We start from the raw sequence: 25,620 nt of genomic DNA on the forward strand, positions 1-25,620 counted from the left end.
TCCGGTTGCCAACAATGCCCTCTGCCCATACTAACTCGCAGGAAGTATCAAGTTAAACTACTTCTAACAGCAATAAATACGCCACCGTCAACTGTGTTTAGCCTATCTTTTCAAAAATTTCGGCAGAGCTTATATCCTGCTTTAGCCAGCTGTCAGCGCCTATAACGATTTGTGCATCAGTGCTTTCTATTAGCGCTTGGAGCTCTGGTACTTTCCCAACACAGCTACGACAATTTACAACTGTTATACCAATGGTACCTGTATCTATGTTCTTCCTGTGTTCAGCTTGCACCCTTTGTAACTGAAGCCCTTCTTGTGTTTTCCCAACACCCTAACCTAAAAAATCGCCGAGTCCACGCAACACAGCCCCTGCCTCCTTCGTATAGTGGACACCTGACCTGTTCAGCGGATCCCGAAACCCAACCACCCTTTGGCGAAAGTCAAGGAATCTGCAGTCTACACGGTCGCAGAACCATATGAGCCACTTGACTCTGTACCAGAGGTCCGTAATCGGTCCTGTCGACTATGCTGCAAATGGTCAGCTCTGCTTTCATCTTTCAAGCAATACTGGCAGCCTTTACCACTTCTGTTAGCCACTCGAAACCAGAGAGAATCTCTTTTGATCCAAAGCGACACACATCATTGGTACCGACGTGAGCCTTTACCTGCAGTTGGCTGCACCTTGTGCTCTTCATAGCATCTGGGAGGACCCTTTCCACATCTGGAATGACTCCATCCGATATGCACACGGAGCGCACATTGGTTTTCTTACCCTCCTTGTCAGCCAAGTCCCTAAGGGGCCCCATAACGCGCCTAACGTTGGAGCTCCCAACTACCAATAGTCCCACCCTATGCGATTCCCCGGATCTTGCAGGCTGAGTGGTTTCCTCTGAAACAGGACAGGCGACAGTATCTGGCTCAGCGACAGTGTCAGCCATGCTTGTCAGTCAAACCGGACAGGCCTTACGTGCGCGCCCGCCTGGGAAGTCTTTCGCCACCTGCTTCGCCCCGGGGCGACCTCCCACTCTACCACAGGTGAGGGGTCAGCCTCAGTGCGAGCAGTAACTGGGTTGGCCACCGGTGAGGACCGATCGGAGGACTCTGACGCGCTGGACGTCCTTTGGATCCCCACGGCCGGCCCAGAACAGTGGCGCCCATCTACTGCAGCCTCAAGCTGTGTAACCGATCCATCACAGCCTGAAACTGAGAGCGAAGTGTTACCAACTCGGCTCGCATCCGCAAACAACAATCGCAGTCCCTGTCCATACCAAAGACCGTAGAAGACTAAACTATGCTGATAAACGGACTATCGGCACATGCTGTGCAACTCTAATGTAGACCCTGACGAAAACTGTGTCTAGTAATACGCAGATATTCAAGAACCTAACTACCAAAGCACTCAGGTGAAACTAAATAATTTGCCCCTGATAAGGAACTTGCAATATATCACAAAATCGGTTTACTTTCTGACGGAAACGAAAACACGAGAACTGTGGCTATTAGATTTTAAATTTACACGCAGAAACTCAAAAACCTAAACTGTTAAAACACACACATGATATAATTAAATTCGCTCCTGGTTAGAACTCGTAAATGTCACAAAAGCTGTTTATTTATCAGTTGCTGCGTCTGTCGCGGTCGGCTACTACTGCCTGACTTTAATTCGTATATTTCTGACCAAGTTGCCCTATCAGGTACATCATATTGTTTTTGCCACAAGGTGCAAAGACTATATCGACAGTTCTAAATGTATTCTTCAGGAGCTCAAGTATGATGCGGGAATGCAGGCGTCTAATTACATGGCCGAGCCTCAGAATGAAGGAAACCAAAACAGTTCATCAAGAGAGCATGACGGGAACCAGTTGTGGGGTCGCGATTGGTGACAAAGAGATAACAGTTGGCACCAGACCAATGGGAACAATGGTGGTAACAGGAGAAACTGGGCCAACAGGAAGAGAATGATAGATGACTAACCAACAGTCAACAAATCAAGGGACAAATAAGAACACGAACAGGGGGGACAGTAATCGAAATAATGGTGAGCAATCATGAGGCAACGTTTGGAATGCTGCAGTTCCTCCACCCAGTGTGGAAATTAGAGAATCACATATCTGATGTTCTATTTGTAGGTTAATTAGGGTAGTCAGCTTAAGTTCGATGTTCAGTTTTGTGTAAGATGTAATCTGAGTGTAGACGTGATGTTGGACGAGGATGGTAACTGTCAGGATGCGCCATATTAAAACTCCTTCAAGTTTACCAAGTGATTTGTTATTTCCAGCTTCGGTGTCCCCCTTCCTCTCAGTCTGTGTCACCGGGTCAAGCAATGCTGAGGACACCATTTTGTTGTCTGCAAAATGACTTGGCACAGAATGGCTGCCTCAGTGACCTGTGTAGTGCACTGCTGTGTTTCAGCCCTGTACGGCCGGGGAGTTGTGATGACATCAGGCTGCTCCAGCAGTCAACTCAGTGGTCTCGATCCCTGCTGCCTCAGCGCTGCCTGTAGAAGCTGTGAGGCAGCCCATGGCGTGCTTCCTCACTGGTGTGGCTAAGATCGCAGTGACAACAAGCACCGTCTATCCAGCGTCGGAATCTGTAGCCCTCACCTCAGGATGCCCCCAGCATGTGTTGGGAGCCAACAAGACTGTCCACAGTAGTGAGCCATGGTGTGGCCCACTGCTGGCTGGCTGCGGACCCTGCGATGGCCTCAGAAGGTCGAACCAGCGACCTGCCGTGGACTGGAAAACTGGCACCCTATCTGCTACTGCGTATAGCTGGTGGTGTGACATGCCCCACTGTCCACGAAATCTGACACACTTCAATGCCTTGTTAGTGAACCAGTGCCAATTTCTGCATGGCTGTGTGCCTCTGTTTTGCTAATGCGCTGCTCTGAGTCCTGTACCCATAACACCTTGGTTGGGCCAGTGGGCCCCTTCTGCCTGGAACTTGCGCCATGCAAACCACTGTGTTTACTCTTTTCAGTGGGTCTACGGCCCTGTGGCCACCATTCTACTTCGCAACCGCTGGTAGCGTAACTTACTGTCAAACCGGCCTACACCTGGGTATAACTTGTCCGCTCAGAAATATTGCACTGAAGATAACCTTTTCCCATCTCAACCGATGGTGCCGCTACATTATTCCCCCTTTGGGCAGACCCAGTCCCCAGGTCGAACTCTAACTACTCTCAAATTTGTTTGGGTCGACAAGAAGACATATTTACTAGTAATATTAGAAAACTTAGATGTGGTCTAGACCTCTTAAAACACATGAAATGAGACAAAACATAAAAATTCCTTACTGGATGACCACTCCACTTAATGCTCGATCAATCCCTTACCTACCTGTCTTACACCCTTGGTATCCAATCCACTGGGATTTGGACTAACGTTAGTTCCCTCTTGGAATTGGCTCTCTGCCTGATCAGAATGAAAACAACATACAACGAAGTTAAGGCTGCGATGGCACTTGGTATAGAGGTGCTCTTGTCCGCAGCTCGTGGTCGTGCGGTAGCGTTCTCGCTTCCCGCGCCCGGGTTCCCGGTTTCGTTTCCCGGCGGGGTCAGGGATTTTCTCTGCCTCGTGATGACTGGGTGTTGTGTGATGTCCTTAGATTAGTTAGGTTTAAGTAGTTCTAAGTTCTAGGGGACTGATGACCATAGATGTTAAGTCCCATAGTGCTCAGAGCCATTTGAACCATTTTTAGAGGTGCTCAAACGATCGTTACTTGTAGTTTCCTTTTCCTATATTGAGCGACATCCTGCACAAACTGTTCAGCTGATATGTGCCCCTCTTTCTCTGAAATGAACTGGTTTACAGATCTCAACAGACCTGACTCCAGAGTTTGATTTAACAAGACCAAATTCTGCCTTGGAAAAAACTCAAAAGTTGCTTCTGGCCAGTACAGCTGTGTAGCTGTGTAACACTCAATTGCATGACTCTTCAAACTGACACTGACAGATGGAAGGTTGGTCCTGTTATGTTACAAACAGTGCCATTGATTGAAATTCCGCTCCTCTCGAGCTCTTTGCGTTTCGCTTGAGCAAATACTCCCTGCTCAAAACAACTTGCTACTACCATTAATTTTTTGGAAGGTGGAGAAGATCCATTGCATCCCAAACTGTTGCAAGCTCAATTTTGGCGCCATGATGTCCTTTGGACAGTCCATTCCTTCATTCCTGGCTAAAAATAACTGCACTGTGCGTATGTCCAGATTGGTGCTTATCACCCTGGCTGGATTTACTGTTACCTTCCCTCTACAGCAGCTCTGTATCATCTCGGCATACCGGCTGTTAACTGCCGAGATCAGCAATACCTCCCCAGTTTTTACTTCTACAAACTTGCTCAAAGGTCCCCTTTTTCAGTGACCTGAGGACAGGGATCACCATCACCCTTCCTCCCTCTTCAAAAAGACTGCTGTCCCTAGCAGGCTCACAATACTCGAAAACACATACAATGTATGAAAATACAATGCCTAATTAATCTATGCAAATCCAATGATACATAACACAAAATCAAAAAAACTACAAATACTCTACTATTTTCTGAATCGCAAAGCATATGGTACATCATGCTGTAATCTATCGTCCTGGTTTTCTCTGAGCTGAACACCTCTCTTCAAGCTCTCTTTCTCTCTCTTTCCTTCCTGTGACATGCCTGGAATCACACCCGGACAACCCTTAAATGGCCGCAACTGCCCAATGTGTACTATCGTTGTTCTAGTTGACAGCTGGAGCTTAACATTAATGGGGGATGTGGTTTCAACTACTTGGTATGGCCCTAGATACTTCTTCTTTTTTCCTTTTGGCGGATAGGGGCTGGATAGCTTTACCCACTGCCATGCTCTGTACTGCGGTAAACTTCTTTTACGCTTCACTGCGTCTTCCTGCCTTTCCAAAGTATTCGTGTTAGCCTTTTGTAGCCGTTACGAAACATTCCAAATTGTTCTCACGAACTGACGTACAGATTCATCGGTCCTTCCTTTCCGTAGCTTCACTAAATCAAACGGTGTTGGCATTTTTCGCCCATACACTACCTCATACGGAGACAAACCAGTATTGGTATGGACTTTAGAATTGTATGCCCACACAATATGCTTCAAATACTTGTCCCACTGATGGTAATGTCAATCCACATAGAAACTGAGCAACTTCCCGATTGTTCTGTGTACCTGTTCTGTCCTTCCGTTCGCCTGTGGATGCAATTCGCTCGTCCTCAACTTCTTTACGTCCAACAATTTACACAGTTCCTTCATTAAATCCTACATGAAGTTAGTCCCTTGGTCAGTGATTATTGTCTCCGATACACCAAACTTCATAATACAGTTGTTTATTAATGCTTGTGCGACCATTGCTGCCTGTTGATTTGGCATAGCCACCATCACCACATACCTCGAAAAATGGTCTATTATTGTCAGGACGAACCTGCTGGAAACACTGCTAGTCTGTCAGATACCCCTGTTGCCATGTCCATTTCCTCACGTCGAATTGTCAGCTGAATGGTCGAATATAAATCTTTTGGAGTCCCTTCACGAACTTTCCGCTACGTATGAGCCGGTAACCCCCTCAAAAATACATCAAGTGGCCTTTCCTCGGCCTTCTGCAACAGAACACCATTTGCTTCATCGCTCTGACCAAACTTGTAAGTATACTCGTTAAATTCTCTTATCCTGTCTGCAAATTTCTTTACCGTCTCCCCCAGCCTCTTCATAATTGTGCTCAACCTCTCCCTGAAGTACGGAGCGCTATTCGGTTTCTTGTACCTATGTAAAAGCCCCTCCTTCAACTACTGAAACTGTCCCGCCTTCCTTAATGCCTCAGAACACCTTACATATGTCTTCACTTCATCTGTTAATCTAATGTTGGCTACTTGTGGCAACTGTTCATCAGTCCAACCATTCCTCACAGCTGACGTTTCCAAGTCCTCCGTCTAGCGGTTCTAGGCGCTCAGTCCGGAACCGCGCGACTGCTCCGGTCGCAGGTTCGAATCCTGCCTCGGGCATGGATGTTTGAGATGTCCTTAGGTTAGTTAGGTTTAAGTAGTTCTAAGTTCTAGGGGAGTGATGACCACAGATGTTAAGTCCCATAGTCCTCAGAGCCATTTTTTTTCCAAGTCCTCCACAAACGAACGCACACCCTCAGATGCCTTGCCAGAGAACGGAATAATCAAACTCACGGCGGCTGGATCAATCTCGTGCTGCAGCACCCTAGGCAAAAGCGACTGATCCGATGCGGTTTCCCACTCACTCCTAGCTGTTAATTCACTTCTCAACTGCATATTATCCGCTGTCAACTGTGCTACCTTTTGCAAAAAAAATACGTACCGCTTCTGGTCCCTGACTCTGCTATTATGTAGCTATCATTCCCAGTTAGTCCTGAAACAAAACATTTAAGTACAAGAAAACCTGACTAACTACAGCTCCGTATCATCATACTCAGTATCATCATAAACCAATACATAAGTAATCAAATGCCACAAAAAACCACACCTTAGTAACCCAAACACACTAACGCTTATTCTGACAAAAAAATAATATGCCTACACAAAACATCTAAAATGAACTGCCAGGAGCCATACTCAAAACACATTCAATAAATAAATAAATAAATAAATAAAACGTCCAACACTAAAAAAGAAAAATTGGTCAACACCCACCACATTTTGTGACTGTAATGCAGATGGTGGGCTCAAATGTCGTACTGTACAGACGACGCCCACTATTCTGGCACCAAATCTAGAGGTGATGTTGGACGAAGATGGAAATTGTCAGGATGCGCTGTATTAAAACTCGTCCAAGGTTCGCAAGTGATTTATTTCCCACTACAGTGCCCCTGTTCCTCTCGATCTTCATCACCAGGTCCCACAATGTTGAGGACACCACTTCGCTGTCTGCGAAATGGCTTGGTGTGGAATGGCTGCCTCAGCGACCCGTGCAGTGCACGGCTATATGTCGGCCTTGTACGGCCACGGAGTTGTGACGACGCCAGGGTGCACCAGCAGTCAACTCACTGGTCTCCGTCCCTGCCGCCTCACCACCGCCCGCGGGAGCTGCAAGGCGGCCCACGGCGTGCTTCCTCACCGGAGTGGCTAAGATTGTGGCGACAACAAGCACCCGCGATCCGGAGTCCGAATCTCCAGTCGTCGCCTCGGGATGCCTCCAGCGTGTGTTGGGAGCCAGAAAGACTGCCTGCAGTAGCATGCTGTGGTGTGGCCCACTGCTGGCTGGCTGCAGACCCCGTGATGACCTCAGAGGATAGAACCAGTGACCTGCCATGGACTGGAAAGGTGGCGCCCCATCTGCTGCTGCGTGTAGAGCTGACACATTTGAACGCTTTGTTAGCGAACCAGCACCTATTTATACGCAGCTGCGTGCCTCTGTTTTGCTAACGCACAGCTCCGAGTCCTGTACTCACAACACCTGGGTTGGGCCAGTGCCTGCCTGTAACTTGCACCACCCAAACTGCTGCATTTACTCTTTTCAGAGGACCTACGGCCCTGTGGCCTCCATTCTACTTCACAACTGCTGGTAGCGTAACTTACTGTCAACAGGACCGCGCCTGGCTGTAGTTTGTGCGCTCAGAAATATTGCACTGAGGCTAACCTTTTCCCTTCTTAACTGGTGGTGCCGCTACATGAGTGTGGATATTTCTGCATTGTAAATTCCTGTTGTTTAGCTATCTTCACCACGTACCAGACCAGTGAATTGTGTTCATACCACTCGGTGTTTTAGGAAACCAATTTTGTTGCAAAAATGTCTTATAAGAGGAAATATTTATCCATGTACTAAGTAGAGTTATGGATAGTATGGCAGTGTCACGGATTCAAACGATAAAATTAATTAATACTGTTCCAGATAATTATTATCAACTGTGGCTGTAAATAGTACAGTTCGAAAACAGATCATTGGGTTCCCATTGAGGCAAGAGTCATATTAATGATTAGACTGTTAATACGGAAATGTAGTTGGACACTGGTTAGGGAGAAAAAGGAAGTTTGATGTTTGCCACAGGGTTAATAGTTTTGCCAGTTCTTAGTGAAAATACTGTGCTCCAGCATACGTTGCTGCCAGCCCTACGAAAGAGGTTCTTTCCCAGCGTAGAAAAAGGAATGATACTCGTTTGAACTGGCTGATGTAAAACGTATTACAGTAGAGATTGGGCTCGCAAAGCAAGAAGCGTGCAAAGTCCCATGGTGCCACTCCTCTGCACTATGGATATGATAGATTATTTAATTTTCTTTATGTGCCAATAAATGTACAAATACTAATGTCTATTAATATTCTGAGAAGCCACCTTATGAACCATTTCGTTTAATTGGAGCAGCGAAGTGCCATCACCTGAAATTATGAGGCACAAGGAAACAAGCAAAATGGGAAGTCCAAAAGGATGACCGAGGCGATATCTTAAAACTTGAAGTAGGAGTCGTGGTAAGTGGTATGCGTGGGAAACGAATCCGCGCGGGATTACCCGAGGGGCCTCGGGCGCTGCAGTCATGGACTGTGAGGCTGATCCCGGCGGAGGTTCGAGTCCTCCCTCGGGCATGTATGGGTGTGTATGTTTGACCTTAGGATAATTTAGGTTAAGTAGTGTGTAAGCCTAGGGACTCAAGGCCTTAGCAGTTAAGTCCCATAAGATTTCACACACATTTGAACATTTGACTAATATCACGGAGGAAATAATCTTCAAAATGACACTCTTGGTCTAAAAGTATCATATTTTACCGGAGATAATTCATGTCTACGTGCTTAGTACGTAGGGGTGAAAGTATATTTGTTATGGGGAATGGTAACCTCAGTAGCTGTAAGTGTAATGAATCTGGAGTAGCTAAGGAACTTTGTATCATAGCTTGGAGTGTTCTAGGGGCGTGGTAGAGTGTAATCCCTCTTCTTGATCCTACGTCCAAGATTGCGATCGCGTCTTCCTTGTCCATCACAATGTGTTTAATTAATTAGCTTTTTAAGTAATTGAATTAAGAAGAAGATATGTCTCATGTTTTGTCGATGTGTAATACGCTTGTCATTATTGGTATGAAGGAGGAAATGAATGTCATCACTCTGTGATGTGAGGAGGAACTTCAGTCCGGTTGCTTAATTAAGTAAAATTTCTTATGCAAAAAGAATGGTAAAATAAAATTGGTTTTGCTTAGCACAGAGATTGTCAAAGAAATTAAATTGTGAGTACCTTTTATAAAGTCAATACCAGCACTAGAGTCAAGTAAGAAGTTAATATAATATTAGATGGGAATGTCAACTAGGTTTTTCAGTTTTGGGATAAACCAATTATTTACAAAGATAAAAATCATGTTTTGGAGGGGTGAAGTAGAGGTGCGGTGTCGATCAACGTCATTCGCAAGCACAGACAGGGAGGATGTGAAGGATTATTATCTGGATATTTACTCTTATTTATCTGACAGTACAGAATGTAGCCATGGGCCGGATGAGGCGAGTCGGCCTCGGAGGCGTGGAGCGGGCCTTGGAAAAAGAGCCCTCCGCAAGCAGCGCGGCCGGAGCCAACTGCTGCCGTAGCCGCTCACTCATCGGCGCGCGACACTTCCGGTAACTGGGAGAGGCGCGTGGCCGCCTGGGGACCCAGCTGGCGGCAAGGCTCACCTGCGGCGGCTGGCCGGTGTGAAGTAAGCGACATGCGTGGCGTAAGGGAGCGAGTGCCAAGGCAGTCCAGCGAATGTCGTTCGAATCGTCGCAATGGGTAGAAAAGGAAACATCTGTCCTCTGCTGCGAGTTGGGGTCGATTACGCCCAAGAGCCTATTTAGTACCACCCATGCGCGAGGACAGTTCGCCTAGAATGCATTATTGCCCTACAGCCGAAGAAAATTAAACGTGTCTGTCCTGCGAGGGGAGGCGCTGGAGAACCCTCGGTGTTGCTCCGCGGAAGGTTATAAATTCAACCAAAATTCTACAAACTTCACAAATTATGAAGGGATCTATTCCATGCATGAAGCCTCTCTCCCCTTCAGGGTGACGACAGTGGGAAGAGATAGCGCTTGCGGAAGTGAGTGGATGTAAGGAGCCCAAGACCGTATCGACTCAGACAGTTTTGAAAATTCGCTGCCAGTTGTGTCAGTAGATTGCATCTATTACTTTATTACTGCAAGTGAACAAATGACTATACCTAGTTATACAAAGATGTTAAAGTGAATGTAGCAACATTATCACACCAGGTACTGCCAGGGATATAAACATATGAACAAGCAAAGGATTTTGTCAGAGAGTGTTTCGATTCTTCTTTTAAGTAACCTCAATCTTGTAGTGTTGATTGTGTATATAGACATTGCAGTACTTGTTTTCGTCCTTCGAATAATTGAATTTTGCATTTGGGTACCTTCCTACTACTTTATTTTATGGCTGCTTGAGGTCCTACCTCAGTTTCAGTAAACTGGTACTACCATGAAATGTTACATATGCTCATTGTTTAGTGCACAGGATTGTCTAGTAAATAGGATTTTTCTTGAGATATTGGACACCATGTAATCCATTTATTGTTCACACTACATAATTATCCTACAGTAGAGATTAACCGCTTAGCTTTGGCGTGGTGATGTCTTCCCTTTCAACAATCATTGTTTGCTGACTGAATGAGGTCATTGCGTAAATTCTGTAAATTGACACCAACCACCTTAATAATTGAATTTAGCATGGTGGTACCCTGCAACAACGTTGTTCTTTTTATATGGCCGAGTGAGGCCTGCATTAATTTCAGTAATTTGGTACATAATATAATGTTACTTACGCTCATTGTCTACGAAACAAGAGAGTTTCGTATATAGGATAACTCATGTTTCCCCAGATTTCTTTTGAGACGTGGTATTTACTGGTATTAAGGAAAACGTGGAAGGGAGGACCCACCGATATAACTTTTTTTCCACACAACCTGTTTATTTAATAATATATAATGACGTATTTATTTTCTTTACAAATTAACAAATTTGTAAAATTAATAAGCTTTTACAAGAGAAATCAAAACAAGAATAACATAATAATAATTACAAGGTCCCGGACCTGCAGCCCGCCCGTTGGTTCCAATGGTTCAAATGGCTCTGAGCACTATGGGACTTAAATTCTGAAGTCATCAGTCCAATATAACTCAGAACTACTTAAACCTAACGAACCTAAGGACATCACACACATCCATGCCCGAGGCAGAATTCGAACCTGCGACCGCAGCTGTCGCGCGGTTCCAGACTGTAGCGCCTAGAACCGCTCAGCCACTCCGTCCGGCAGCCCGCTCGTTACAGGGTGAAATACCGGTGTTTACTACTGCGCTGGACACAGTTACTCTTATTAAATGCCCTTCTGCAACACATAAAAACATAAGTACTATTGATGACAACAGTGTTTCAATTACTCAAACTGATGACGTAAATTTTTTTATTTAAAATAGGAAACTGTATGTACGATGGTTCGGGGTTAAGAAGTGCACCTAAGCTTAAAGGTTAAACAAATCACGAAACAATTATAACAATGATAAGGTTTGCTTCAAAGCGAGCAACCATTTCATTTCAATCAGCAAACAAGGTGCGACTGGATCCCAGCCCGTCCGTTCTGGACAGAGAGGTCTAAATCCTTTAAAGCTTCAGGTGTTATTGTCAGGTTAGTCAAAGAAGCTGTGCCTCTGAGTAGTTCCTGCATTGGGGAGGGAAGAGGTGGGGGGGGGGGTTAGCGTCGATCGTCGATTTTGTTCAGAACGGGAGCGTGGTCAGTAGTCATTGTCCGTCCTGAGGCTGGTGAGTACCTGTGTTAAGCGAACGCTCTGCTTAGAGCATTCTGTTACGCGCTATTGAGCATAATGTACAGCCATAGCGACATATTTAAGTCACTCAACAGTAACTAAAGATTTATAATTCAAACCTCGAATAGTTGAAGCTCGTACTTCGAGACGAATTACTTTAGAATTACCCCACTGATCAAAATTTCCCAGGTCCAGACTGATCGGCGGTAAGGATTAGTTGGCGCTAGGCGGGCTTGATATATTAGTAGTTATCTTGGTTAGATGTGAGTGTGGTGTGAATGAATTCTTGTACGTGTATTATCTTTCCTTGTCCCGTTGAATGCTTTGTAGAAAATTCTGTGTCATTGAAACACGTGCTTCCCCTCGTGTTCTGTAGCGTAGCAGAGTCTGATACCGTTCATTAAACTGGGGTGTGATTTGATTTAAGTAAACTGCTTTCCTCGTGATGAACTGATCGCACCCAATTTTCATTTCCTTGTGCCACTTTCCTGGGGGCGTTCGATCAAATAGTAGCCATGTGATGCGCAGACATATTGAGACTAAAGAGAGCCACCATGATTGTGTATTAAATTGTAGTAATTGTCCTATTTTATGAATGTGTGTGAACATGTCATAATCTCAGTTCCTTTATTCCAACTGGACTTCAATAAATGTTAGTTGCGCTTCACGCTAGAACTGAGCACGCACCAGCGTGTAAACCGTACATGTACTCCCAATTTACGTGTCAACTTCGATATAAATAATGTCAATTGTAATCTTTCGTCTCCCTCCTATTTATTAATTATCACCAGTCCCATTTATGGAGTATTTAATCATTCTTAAGTTCAATACTTAACCTTGCTTGGAGAATGAAGAGTAATTAACTCCACCAAATTGTATTAAGTATTCAAGCAATAGTCAGATTAGCTGACGAATTCCAGTTCACTCTATAAAATCTAGGAAGATCAATATTGGCGGCCACCCTGTTTCTTCTCGTTGAGTTTTGCAAAACTTAGCTGGCTTAACCACACTCATAAAAGGTTCTGCGAGCTGGGACAGGGTACGAGAAGTAACACCTACCAGGCAGAGCTAAGTAAAGGTGCTTAGACGAACTGGGGCTTTACACATGCTCGACCTGTGCCTATAATGTGATAGATCCAGATCTACTGATAAGCGGATACATTAGTAATGTGCCAATAATATATGTGTTTTTTCTTTCTTACAGGATCAAGCAACTTCTGTGCTGTTTGGTGAATTGTGTTCTGCATTGTACATGGCGTTGTTTGTTGTTTGTGTTGCATCGGGGATTACTTTGTGTATTTTTTTATATTCTGGAGAGGCACAATGTTTCGTTGTTGGCTTTGCAGACATTGGAGCCGCTACTTCCCATTCAAGTTGGCATGGCCAGAGAGAGACGACCCCTATCTAGTCCCACCGGCCAGCAAAAATGCCTTGCAGATTGGGAACTGAGCACGGGTCCTCCACATGACAGACAGTCACGCAGGTAACGAGGCGGTCTGTCCAGAAAGTAAGATGAATACAATGTATCGTTACGAAATAAGGTTCATTGTCTTCCACTGGTCCTTAAGTGAATCTGCTGACGTGATATGTATTATCTTATCAGAAAAAGACAGTTCGTAAATGGCTGATATTTTTGTGCGTTGTGTAAGAGTCGAGATATTATAAGAGTAACTTCAGATACAGATTTCTTAACTGGACGAACAGCAGTACTGTAAGTAATCGATTGTTGTTTAGCTGTATAAAGACGATTTCATAGTTTTGTATAAAATGTCATTGTGTAACCAAAACATTGTTTGAGAGTAAACTTTATGTATCGTAGATGTTTTAGCCAACTAACTGATAAAGGCTCTCTCTGGATTCAATCTCTACCAACATGAGACGTATTAAGCATGCATTGTTGCTCCTGACAATCCATTCACAAAATCCTAAAGTGTCAAAATATCTCAACTATCGTGGTTCTCAGTCAGGACTAGCGAAAGATAAATTTCTGGTCTTTTTAGATACGTGACCTGATTTGTGTATTTGTTAGATGTGTGACCTGATTTGTGTTGTCAGGATTCATTCATTGTTATCATCAATTTCTCAGTATAGTAATTATCTCTGACAATAAATATGAAAACTGCAGCTTGCTTGTTCGAAGTTGAGTGCATCTCTTTCAAATTTTGTTGAAAGTTTATGTCTACAAAACATGGCAAGATGATGCTTCAGAACAAGATCATTCGCCTTGCAAACAAGTTTCAGAAGCGCCGTAAAAGTTCGTTGTTAATCTGGAGTTGTTGTAAAAAGTATTTCACATAGGGATATTCCATTTTAGTTGCTAAAATGAATCCGTTTATTAAAAGAAGTCAGTGAGGACCAATAACGAGCCTTTAGAGTTACTATAATCTGTCTGTAAACTAAAGAGGGAGCAGTATTTGTGGCAGGGTGAGTGGCCTCTCTCGGAAGAACGTCTTATTTTCCATACAGAATGTATAAGAATGTTTTTCCCCTCTAGCAGTGTAGTGAAGCATGGTGTGGTTTACATAGATCCTGTTGATGTGCATTCCTTGCGTTAGTTATAATCGCTACTAATTTCTGTATTCAGTATTGTATTATCACATTTAGTGGAAACTAAACAATCCTAGAAAGGTCTGAGTACCGCACTGCAACTCTTTTCAAATGTGTGCTGCCGAAGAACAGGTATAACATTGGAGAACAGCCTTTAGGCACTCCTTGCGACGTTGTTGGGTGGAGAGGGTGAAGACTGGGTAAACGATTCACATACCATTACGTCATGGGGATGGACAGATAGAGGTGGAAAGAATGAGAAGAGTAGAGAGAGAGAGAGAAGATAATGATGGAGAGAAAGGAGGAGGAAGATATGATCATATGGTGAGAGTTAGAGGTAGATGATGAAGGACAGCAAGATGGGGGAGGAGGAGATGGATAGGTAAAGGAGGGAGGATTAAATGGAGGAGGGGATGGGACGGGAACCAGGAAGGAGGAAATGGTCAGAGAGACTTGGGAGGAGGGAAAGGTCAGTAAATGGTGGAAGGGGGGGAGGTCTAACAGACAGTTGGAAGATAGGGAGGGATAGCACACAGGTGGAAAAGGAAAAGGGGACAAGAGGAGATGGACAGAGAGAGTGGGAAAATCAAGGGATGAAGGGTTAGTGGGCAGGTGGAAAAGCAAGTGGAAAAGCAGGGGATGGACAGAGAGAGGGAGAGCGAGATGGTCAGAGAGAGGAGTAAATGGGTAGAGGGAAGTGAGAAGAGGACATCACAGATAGAGAGGAGGAGTCAGACAGAGACTGGGGAGGAGGAGGATATGGACAGAGGTAAAGGAGGAATAAGGAGACAATAGCGCGGGATTAGCTGAGTGGTCTAAGACACTGCACTCATGGACTGTGCAGCTGGTCCCGGCGGAGGTTCGCGTCCTCCCTCGGGAGGATAGGATAATTTAGGTTGAGTAGTGTGTAAGCTTAGCGACTAATGACCTTAGCAGTTAAGTACCATAAGATTTCACACACATTTGAACATTTGAAGGAGACAATAACGAGGGGAGGAGGCGGGAGATAGGCAGAGAGGAGGGATGGGTTGGACAGAGAGAGTGGAAGGAGATGGAAAGAGAATGCAGTGAGAAGGAGATGGAGAGAGAAATGGGTGAAGAAAGAGATAGAAAGAGGAAGGGAGGATCAAGATATGAACAGACCCTAATTGAGTGCTCACAGTTTCAATCCTTGTAGTTCCTCTCTCCTACTTTCCAGACTTCATAGAAACTTTGCTACATACCTAGTTGGACTGTCAGTTCTGGAATAATGATTTAGACGTTGAAGGTTATTTCCTCAATGAATCTTTACACTCTCTAGTCAAGCGTCTAGTATTTTTCAGTCTCCTGACAGACTACTTAAACTGCTATAGATTAAAGCTATGATGAACAGTTATCACTCTTGCCTAAACAGCTAAGCCAGTATGGGCATTGCCTGCAGAAGGCTACGAGTCTTGCTCTGGACAACAGTTTTAATCTTCTAGAAAGTTGCAAAACAGTGCACACTCCACTGCAAACATACTGTTAGGATCAGGTGATCAGTCTGATGTATTACCTGTGTAAGCTGCTAACAAGAATTGGTTACTGAGTAATGCAAAGGAAAAGCGAGGAGAAGGATGATGATCATTTTGGTTCCATTAATAGATGTCATAACAAAATTCAAACAGACATGAACACAGATTTCAAAGATGATGAAGTCCTTTCATCTGAAAATAAGCAAAATTTGGAAAATGTTAACCTCAGTGAGTGGCATATATAGATAGGACTGTATATGTGTAAAGAATGAACAAAGCCTATACTAGACTGAAGATCGGTTATAGAAATGATACTTTTCCACTGGGTGCTGTAGACGAAAGGGAATATCAAACCAGAACCAGTGTGCGAGGCTTTCTCAGAACTCAAAACGGGTGCTAACACGAAAACTAATGTTTTGAATTTCTTTAGTGGTCATTATTGCTGCATTAAGTTGTCTGCAAAAAAGTTCGAATTTCTCTAAATCCAACCAAAGATGTCTTCATTAAAGTAACTGCCTCACATTGGTAGAGGCGGCGCCACAAAAAGCCTGACAAAAAGCAAGAGATATCCTTCCAGGTCACAAGCACATGGACACTCTTGAATGAAGCCCAGAAATTCCAGTTCGTGACGGTAATGTCCATTTAATGAACATAGTTGACTTGTTCTGGGAGTCTGGTGAGGACATCAAGATATCAGAATGAGTTAATGTAGTTTATAAGAGCGTTTAATCTACCTCAGCTACACTTTATTATGGGAGCTATCTGCAGTATCTTCATCTACATCTACATGATTACTCTGCAATTCACATTTAAGTGCTTGGCAGAGGATTCATCGAACCACAATCGTACTATCGTACTATCTCTCCACCATTCCACTCCCGAACAGCGCGCGGAAAAAACGAACACCTAAACCATTCAGTTCGAGCTCTGATTTCTCTTATTTTATTTTGATGATCATTCCTACCTATGTAGGTTGGGCTCAACAAAATGTTTTCGCATTCGGAAGAGAAAGTTGGTGACTGAAATTTCGTAAATAGATCTCGCCGCGACGAAAATCGTCTTTGCTTTAATGACTTCCATCCCAACTCGCGTATCATATCTGCCACACTCCCTACCCTATTACGTGATAATACAAAACGAGCTGCCCTTTTTTGCACCCTTTCTATGTCCTCCGTCAATCCCACCTGATAAGCATCCCACACTGCGCAGCAATATTCTAACAGAGGACGAACTAGTGTAGTGTAAGCTGTCTCTTTAGGAGACTTGTTGCATCTTCTAAGTGTCCTGCCAATGAAACACAACCTTTTGCTCGCCTTCCCCACAATATTATCTGTGTGGTCTTTCCAACTGAAGTTGTTCGTAATTTTAACACACAAGTACTTAGCTGAATAGAGCCTTGAGAATTGTACTATTTATCGAGTAATCGAATTCCAATGGATTTCTCTTGGAACTCATGTGGATCACCTCACACTTTTCGTTATTTAGCGTCAACTGCCACCTGCCACACCATACAGCAATCTTTTCTAAATCGCTTTGCAACTGATACTGGTCTTCGGATGACCTTACTAGACGGTAAATTACAGCATCATCTGCGAACAACCTAAGAGAACTGCTCAGATTGTCACCCAGGTCATTTATATAGATCAGGAAAAGCAGAGGTCCCAGAACGCTTCCCTGGGGAACACCTGATATCGCTTAAGTTTTAATCGATAACTTGCCGTCTACTACTACGAACTGCTACCTTCCTGACAGGAAATCACGAATCCAGTCGCACAACTGAGACGATACCCTATAGGCCCGCAGCTTGATTAGAAGTCGCTTGTGACGAACGGTGTCAAAAGCTTTCCAGAAATCTAGAAATACGGAATCAACTTGAAATTCCCTATCGATAGCGGCCATTACTTCGTGCGAATAAAGAACGATCTAATTGTACTTCATGTTGCTGCCGCGCTGGATTAGCCGCGAGGTCTCAGGCGCTGCAGTCATGGACTGTGCGGCTGGTCCCGGCGGAGGTTCAAGTCCTCCCTCGGGCGTGGGTGTGTGTGTTTGTCCTTAGGATAATTTAGGTTAAGTAGTGTGTAAGCTTAGGGACTGACGACCTTTGCAGTTAGGTCCCATAAGATTTCACACACGTTTGAACGTTTTTTTCATGTTGCTGAATTTCGCATGTTCAAAATAGTTCAAATGGTTCTGAGCACTATGGGACTTAACATCTGAAGTCATCAGTCCCCTAGAACTTAGAACTACTTAAACCTAACTAACCTAAGGACATCACACACATCCATGCCTGAGGCAGGGTTCGAACCTGCGACCGTAGCGGTCGCGCGGTTCCAGACTGAAACACCTAGAACCGCTCGGCCAATCCGGCCGGCTTTCGCATGTTGAATGTTATCTTATAGGATACGCTTTGTTCATTCAGGATGAGCATGATGAGTGAATTACATAAACAGTATTTCTGCCAATTGCTTATTCACTCCATGAATTTTGTAGTCTTCCATTGGGTTGTACACTGAATTCTGTACTAAATCATCGTTCTTATACTCACGTAGTCTTTGTGTAAAATGTCTCAGCCTTTGTTCAACGAATCACCAAGTATTACACAAGTAGTAATGGCTACAGAACTGTTTGGTGTAGTGTATACGTGTATGAAGAAATGTTTGTTTGCATATTCGTTGAGCATTTTCGCTTATCACACATGAATAGTTGTTATAAGGGTAGTTCGTTAATTGGGTATACTCAGTGAGTGTAATTCAATCCACGTGTTCTTGAGTTAGCAGCTACCATTATTAACGCTGTGCACATTGTTGGACAGAAGCTTTCGCACTAAACGTACACCAATATGCTGAGAAACTTTCTATCGCACTCAAATTTACGATTTCATCTGGTAGTCCCGAATCCAGTACTGATGTTGGCTCTCTGCCCTATCTGTCTGGTATTTGAATCGGTCCATGAGACTTGTTGGCGGAAGTAGATTTTGTTTGGTCCCTGTGATGCGTGTGTATGGATTTCATGAATTTCATCCTATCCGTTATGTCGTTGTGCTGTCTTGAGCACGAAACTGGCTTCTCTCCCAGCGGAATCAATGCCTTGCCTATACCCTTGTGTATTACATGTTATGAGACCTATATTTATTTCACAAGACATAGTTTAATAATTTTTTTTAGGTGCCCTTTAATCTTTTGTATCATGCATTTATACAATAGTCTCCCTTTGTGATCTGAAAACCTTCCACTCTCATTTGTTATTCCAAATATGTGGCATAAATCAAACTCCAGTGGAATCCCGCATGCCTGTATCAAGAATGTCAATACAAAATCAACAAATATGTGTGCACTGAAAACAGACAATTCCGAAATCGTAGAACAGTCGATTAAATGAGCGTTGAGAGAACCCCCTAAAATCACTTACTGTTTCATGCTTACTGACATCATTACTATCCACTGCGCTAAGCAATTGCACTTCTGATGTTAGTTCATAATATAAAAACAAATAACACCCTACTGTCCCTTTTCCTCGCCCCTCTCAAAATAAGTGGCTTTATTGTGTTGCGGCTGCTTTCTTGACACCTCAGGAATGGAGAACAATATTTGAATCAATGTGCTGGGGAGACTGCAGCCGGCACTAGGAACCGCCACAACAAGACACAGTGTGATAATGAGATGAGAGTGCATAGTTTACATGCCGGAAATTTTCACCATGCACGTAGACTGGAAGGCGTTATTACACTGTATCAGTCGGTCGTTGGGTAGGTTTGCTAATTGGCCTCGTCAATGAACAAGCCGATACGACAGAAAATTCAACTCCCTGGAGGAAAGGGGGAGATGAGTCACAAAACTGTGAAGCAGAAGTTGCCAGGAATCAATCGGTGGGTTAGGGAAATAGTGGAGAGACAGTGATGAATTAGAGATGTGAGATGGAGAAGAGACAGTAATGAGACACTGAACAACCTTAGGCTAGGGCTCTGAAGACATGGCAACCTACTGTCGACTACACACTTCGTGTCAGATCCCTACATTCCTTCTCGTGTCGGTGACACACTCTTTTCCGCATTCCATGTTGACTGGATTTACCTTGCAAACCAATGCACAAACCTTTAACCATCAGATTTTCTTCGCATGATCTGAGCCTATAAATATTACGCCAGCGCACGATATTCAAAGTAATCATCACCGACAATAGGCACTGAGAGCGAGAGCCCCGCCCACAACATCGCCGCAAAGCCATGGAATAAGGATGACGAAAGTTGACAGCTGTCAACTCACCGTCACATAAACATCGAGCAGTGGTCGACACGTTGCACCAACCTTGCCTCTGGCCCACATGCCTTCGTGAGAAACTGACTCCACTGAGTAGTGACTCAGTCCATTCTCCATCTACCTTGCTCAGTTACAGAATCTGGTCCACGTCAAGAGTTATACGTGGTGAATCACCTAAAAATCATACCGTAAATGTTGCGGAAATTGACTATGCTATTGACTTGCGATTTTCACAGAATGAATTAATACTCAAAGGCTCGTACTGGTAAACGACCAACAGATTGTAAGAATGCTTAGAAAATGTATTTTGTGCAAACCTACAATTTCTTAAATGGAACAATGCATAATGACATTAACAATTTAAAGTATGGTGAATTAGAATGTCAGAGACATTTATTGCAGGATTCTAATGCGAGTCATTTACGAGACACCGTATTTTGAAAGGTTTCCAAACCGGCATTTGTAGAATACCTGTGTTTTCACACGCTAAAGAATAACACAAGTGCATGCACTGGTTATAAGGATTCGGACCAGTAACGAGACAATTGACCATCGCAGGTTGTGTTTAAAATGACCACTGGCAAAGGCAACACAAGCTATGAGTTTGGTATGAACGGGTGCTGCACGCGTGCTGGCATTCTATCGAGGATGTCCGAACAGAATGCAGTATTACGTCGTACCATATCATCGGGTGAATTTGGTACGTCCTTGTAGACAGCGTCTTTCAACTTTCCCCACAGAAAAAAAGAGAACAGGCGCCAAATCCGGGGAACGCGCCAGCCAAGGTGCAGGTCCTCTGCGTCCATTCCAACGACTTAGAGAAATTCGTGAAAACTTTCTATAATACTTCGTGCACTATGGGCTGTACAGCCATCATGCTGGTACCACAGATTCAACCTAGTCTGCAAAGGTACGTCTTCTAGCATCCGTGCTGAGGTTCACTGATGGTTCACTGTCCCAAACAACACATTTACGTTCCACGGACGCTGACGTTCTGCCTGATGAAGCCTACCGGGACTTTCAGCAGACCAAAATTGCATGTTTCTGCGAATTACCTGTCCATGATTGGGAATGTGGCTTCATCACTTCTAGGACACTTGCCTGACTCATGCCAATTCTTCGTGCGAATGAGAGGGAGCTGACGTGCTGAACAGCTGCAACAGCAGCAAGAATATTAATTTCCCCTTCTTCTGTTCTCACTTTTTTCCATCTGTTACGTTTTCTAGGTGTTACACCATCACTCTCACTGAACCGGTTGAAGAGGTTGATAAATAATTGCCGAGGTGGTTGACGTCTGTTAGGATATCTTGCCGCATACACCGTACGAGAACGAACTGAATTCTTCCGAAACTCTCCGCGCGCCATGAGCACGTCGGCCTTTTCTGCGTTGGTACATTCCGTCGTTCACTCATGACCTACTTCTAGGACACAAACAAGTGTCGGTGTGGAAATTTTTCGAAATACGGTATGTCGTAAACGACTCGTGGTGTGTCATTGGTCAATTTTCGCTCTAAAAACTTGCGTAAATATTGCTGAGAATCGAAATTAGCGAAGATGCAGTAATAAAGAGGGGAAAGGAATTTTGTCTAAGGAACAATATTAAGCTGGAGTGGCATAAGCATAGGAGAAGTAAGAAGTGCATTGAGGCTTGTAAAGAGCTCTCCAGTTATATGAAGTAATGACGTGACCGAGAGAAGAAAAGTTGACAGAGTGCATCTATAGAAGATCAAAAGAAAACAGCGTAAGAACCAACTGGAAAAATTCGGAATGAGGTGTTATAGGAAACGGGTATAAAATTGTATGGACAGCGAGTGAACGAAATGTAAAGGCATAAGAAAGAGCAGGAGGGAACCTCGTATCAATCATACAGAAATAGTTTCCTGAAGCGTGGAAGGAGCAAATAACCATGGAATTTAAGTATGGAAAATAAAAACTCTAATCTCCCTTCGAAAAGGCCTCGGAAGGCCCAACGGTTCTGACCAACTGGCGTGTCATCCTCAGCCAAAAGGCGTCCCTGGATGCGGAGAAGGAGGAGCATGTGGTCAGCACACCGCTCTCACGGCAGTTCTCAGTATCGGGGACGGAGTCGCTACTTCTCTACCGAGTAGCCGCTCATCTGGCCTCACAAGGGTTGAGTACAGTCCGCTCGGCATCCCGAACGATCACCCATCCACGTGATAGACAAGCCTGACAGTGCTTAACTGCGGTCATCTGACGAGAATCGGTGTTATCACTGCTGCAAGGCCGTAGCCAAATGTAGCTAATAAATTATGGAAAATACATAGTGGACAAAAAAATGGTTCAGATGGCTCTGAGCACTATGGGACATAACATCTGTCATCAGTCCCCTAGAACTTAGAACTACTTAAACCTAACTAACCTAAGGACATCACACACATCCATGCCCGAGGCAGGATTCGAACCTGCGACCGTTCCAGACTGAAGCGCCTAGGGGACAACAACGATATAGTGATGAAGAGACTGGCATACGACAAGAAGACATGGAAGGCGGCATCAAACCACTTGACGTACTGGTTACGTTATACAACAGAATTTCTTCAAATTTCGTAGTTTTATATAAAAAAGGAGCTGGTGGGTACTGTCACTCTGTGAATAGAAACAGTATCAGCAGCTGTATGTCAGATATAAATATTGCTTGTTTTTCGCAGTGAAAATAACGCCACAAATATACATTAGTCTATTGGTTCAAATGGTTCAAATGGCTCTGAGCACTATGCGACTCAACTGCTGAGGTCATCAGTCGCCTAGAATTTAGAACTAATTAAACCTAAATAACCTAAGGACATCACACACATCCATGCCCGAGGCAGGATTCGAACCTGCGACCGTAGCGGTCACGTGGTTCCAGACTGAAGCGCCTTTAACCGCACGGCCACACCGCCCGGCCATTAGTCTATTAATAAATCCACAAATTATGTGCATATACTTCTTTTTTTCGATCTCATTGTTTTACGTATATGTTTAGGTCAAAGGCTAGTCTTCATATCTGGGGATATTTATTAACTGCGTTGCCTATTGTTAATAAAATAAACAATACGTAAGGGTTTTTTTTGTTTGTGGATTCAGCACAATAACAACATAAAAATGACACAGCTATTGCATGAATACCAAGATGGCTAACATAAGTTTTGACATTATAAAATTGTTAAAGACGAAAATACTGATTCAACCCTTACGGCATACATTTGGTGTCAGTCCCCCATTGCTGCCATCTGACACTCTCAACCACCTAAGGCTCAGGACTATTGTTTTGTCAACAGAGGGACACGTCATAATAATGACGCTAGTCTCCATCTAGTTTATATTTCACACAATAGTAATGGATGGAGAGTTCTGGTTCCTTTTGCATGAAAATCATTTTTAAACTGTGTTCATTCAGCTGTATTGACGTGCAGACGAGACTAAGTCTGAACAAATAAAATTTAGCAGGCAGCTGCCAATATATACCTTAACAGAATGACATTATTATGCACATTAAATGACAGCATTGGATTACAGGAATCTGAATCTGGACTTACGTATTATCAAGGCAGTATCTTTTGATATCAATCGTTGTGTTTTTGTTGATGTAACTGATTTATATTCAATAATGCACAAGGTGGCAGCCAGTCAAATAGTATTTTAGGGAGCTTGTTTAAAAAATTTATTTCAAACGCCCGGTGAAATCTTTACAAGTTTTCTCCCAGAGCAACTTACACTGTAGCTATGCGTCACAAGCTGCCTGTCTTTCAGAACCGAGGCAGTTCTGTCCAGTTCCGACAAGAGATGCCTTGACGCCTACGCTGAAGTTGCTAGCGAATTCATGCCATTGTCTTTAGCTAATAGCGAGCGTGGGGTCCAGGTCACTTGTGTGGACTCTGGAGCATTCTGCAGTGCGGAACACAGTTTCTTTGCTCTCTTGTGATCCAGACCTCGAGCAGAACAGACTTCTTTCATGGGAGGCAGAGCGTTCCAGGACCGGCCACTAACATCAGTACACATGAACCGCCTCCCCTTCCGTTGCGCACTTTAATTAGTTGTTCGACATCCTAGACGCCTAATTCTGGGAACTTCCGACCCTAGGCGCGCCCCTTGTATACCGTGCACTGAAATATATTCTCTTTAACTTACCTAATTTCCTGTTCTATTATTTAACGCCAGCCCTGGATGCCCACTTACAGATCCTGAGCGCTCGATCTCTTGTACGTTATCCTCGCAAGTCGAATCCAACAACATTCTTCCCCCTTCCTTACCCATGTACAATAAAATATTGTCTTTGATGGGACACTAGTTGTGTAAATTGAGGAATGGCGGTGAGACAGATCACCTTTCATTAAAAATTGTTCAAAACCAGATGCCGTTGTGCTTCTGGTATGTCTTCGTGTGGTTTGATCATGGATGCTATCCCCCCAAAAATGTGATATCTCACTGAGAATGAAAAGTGATTGTCCCATTCAATAAATATCAGCAATGTTACGCATTATCTCCGGAAAACCAGAAATGGAAACTTGAATCACACGACAGCAACAGATAGAGTAAGTATAAGTGAAACGATAAGAAAAGGATAATTTCAAACATTTGTAAACTGAGGCACCTTTCCCTGATGCAATGTATATTTCCTTACGTCCCACACACCTTTCGCCTTCCACGTTAAGGCATCTCCAGTGAATTTAACCAGGAGTTGCACAGTTTGGGTTTTATATGCGATACTTATACGTGGAGCGTTCAATAAGTAATGCAACACATTTTTTTCTGAAGGCACTTTAGTTTTATTCAGAATTCCGACCCACCACATTATCCCCCCTCTTTTCGCTTCAAATCCTTATTTTCTAAGATAATCTCCGTTCAATGCGACGACCTTACGCTACCATACTGGGAAGATCAATATGCCCGCATGATGCCACCCTACTGGTCGACGTCGGAGCGAACGTCTTGTAGCATAAGTAGCCTCCTCATCGTACACGCTTCCGCGAAGTGCGTTCTTCGTTGGATCATGAGATGGAAGACTGAAAGTGAAAGATCCGTGCTTAATGGTGGATGAGGAAGAACAGTCCAATGAGGGTCTGTGAGCTTTCTCGAATGTGCAGACTTATTTGAGACCTTTCTTTGTCATGGACAAGGAGAAGTTCGTTTGTATCTCTGTGGAGACGAACACGCTGATGGCGTTTCTTCAATTCCCTGAGCTTAGCACAGTACACTTCAGAGTTAATCATTGCACCGTGAGGGGGGACACGAAACAGAACAACACCTCCAGAGTCTCAGAAGGCCGTCGCCATGACTTCACCGGCTGAGGGTGCGGCTTCGAACTTTTTCTTCAGAGGAGAGGTGGTGTGACGCTACTCTATGGATGCCGTTTAGTTTCTGTTTGGAAGTGATGAACCCCGTTTCATCACCTGTGACTATGTTCGGCAAAAATTGCCTCTATCGGCCTCGTAACGCGCACGTAATTCCTCGCAGACGGTGCTTCGTTGCTGTTTATGATCCTCCGTTAGGCGGCGAGAAACACTGCAGGTACACACCTTTCTGTACCTCAATAGTTGGTCGAGTGTATCAGCACTACCTTTAGAGACGTCCACCTGTACAGCG

The 25,620-nt window shown here is 44.0% G+C and overlaps 1 protein-coding gene across 1 annotated transcript in view; it reads left to right on the forward strand.

Moving 5' to 3' along the window:
* Positions 1-13,402: 13,402 nt before the first annotated feature.
* LOC126251773 (zinc carboxypeptidase-like) overlaps positions 13,403-25,620 on the forward strand; it is a 173,587-nt gene continuing 161,369 nt past the window's right edge. Inside the window, exon 1 of the mRNA XM_049952396.1 lies at positions 13,403-13,449. The gene's annotated coding sequence lies outside the window, so the exon portion shown is untranslated. The remainder of the gene's footprint in view (positions 13,450-25,620) is intronic.

Source organism: Schistocerca nitens, chromosome 4 (assembly GCF_023898315.1).
Source record: "Schistocerca nitens isolate TAMUIC-IGC-003100 chromosome 4, iqSchNite1.1, whole genome shotgun sequence".
In the NCBI taxonomy this organism is placed as follows: domain Eukaryota; kingdom Metazoa; phylum Arthropoda; class Insecta; order Orthoptera; family Acrididae; genus Schistocerca; species Schistocerca nitens.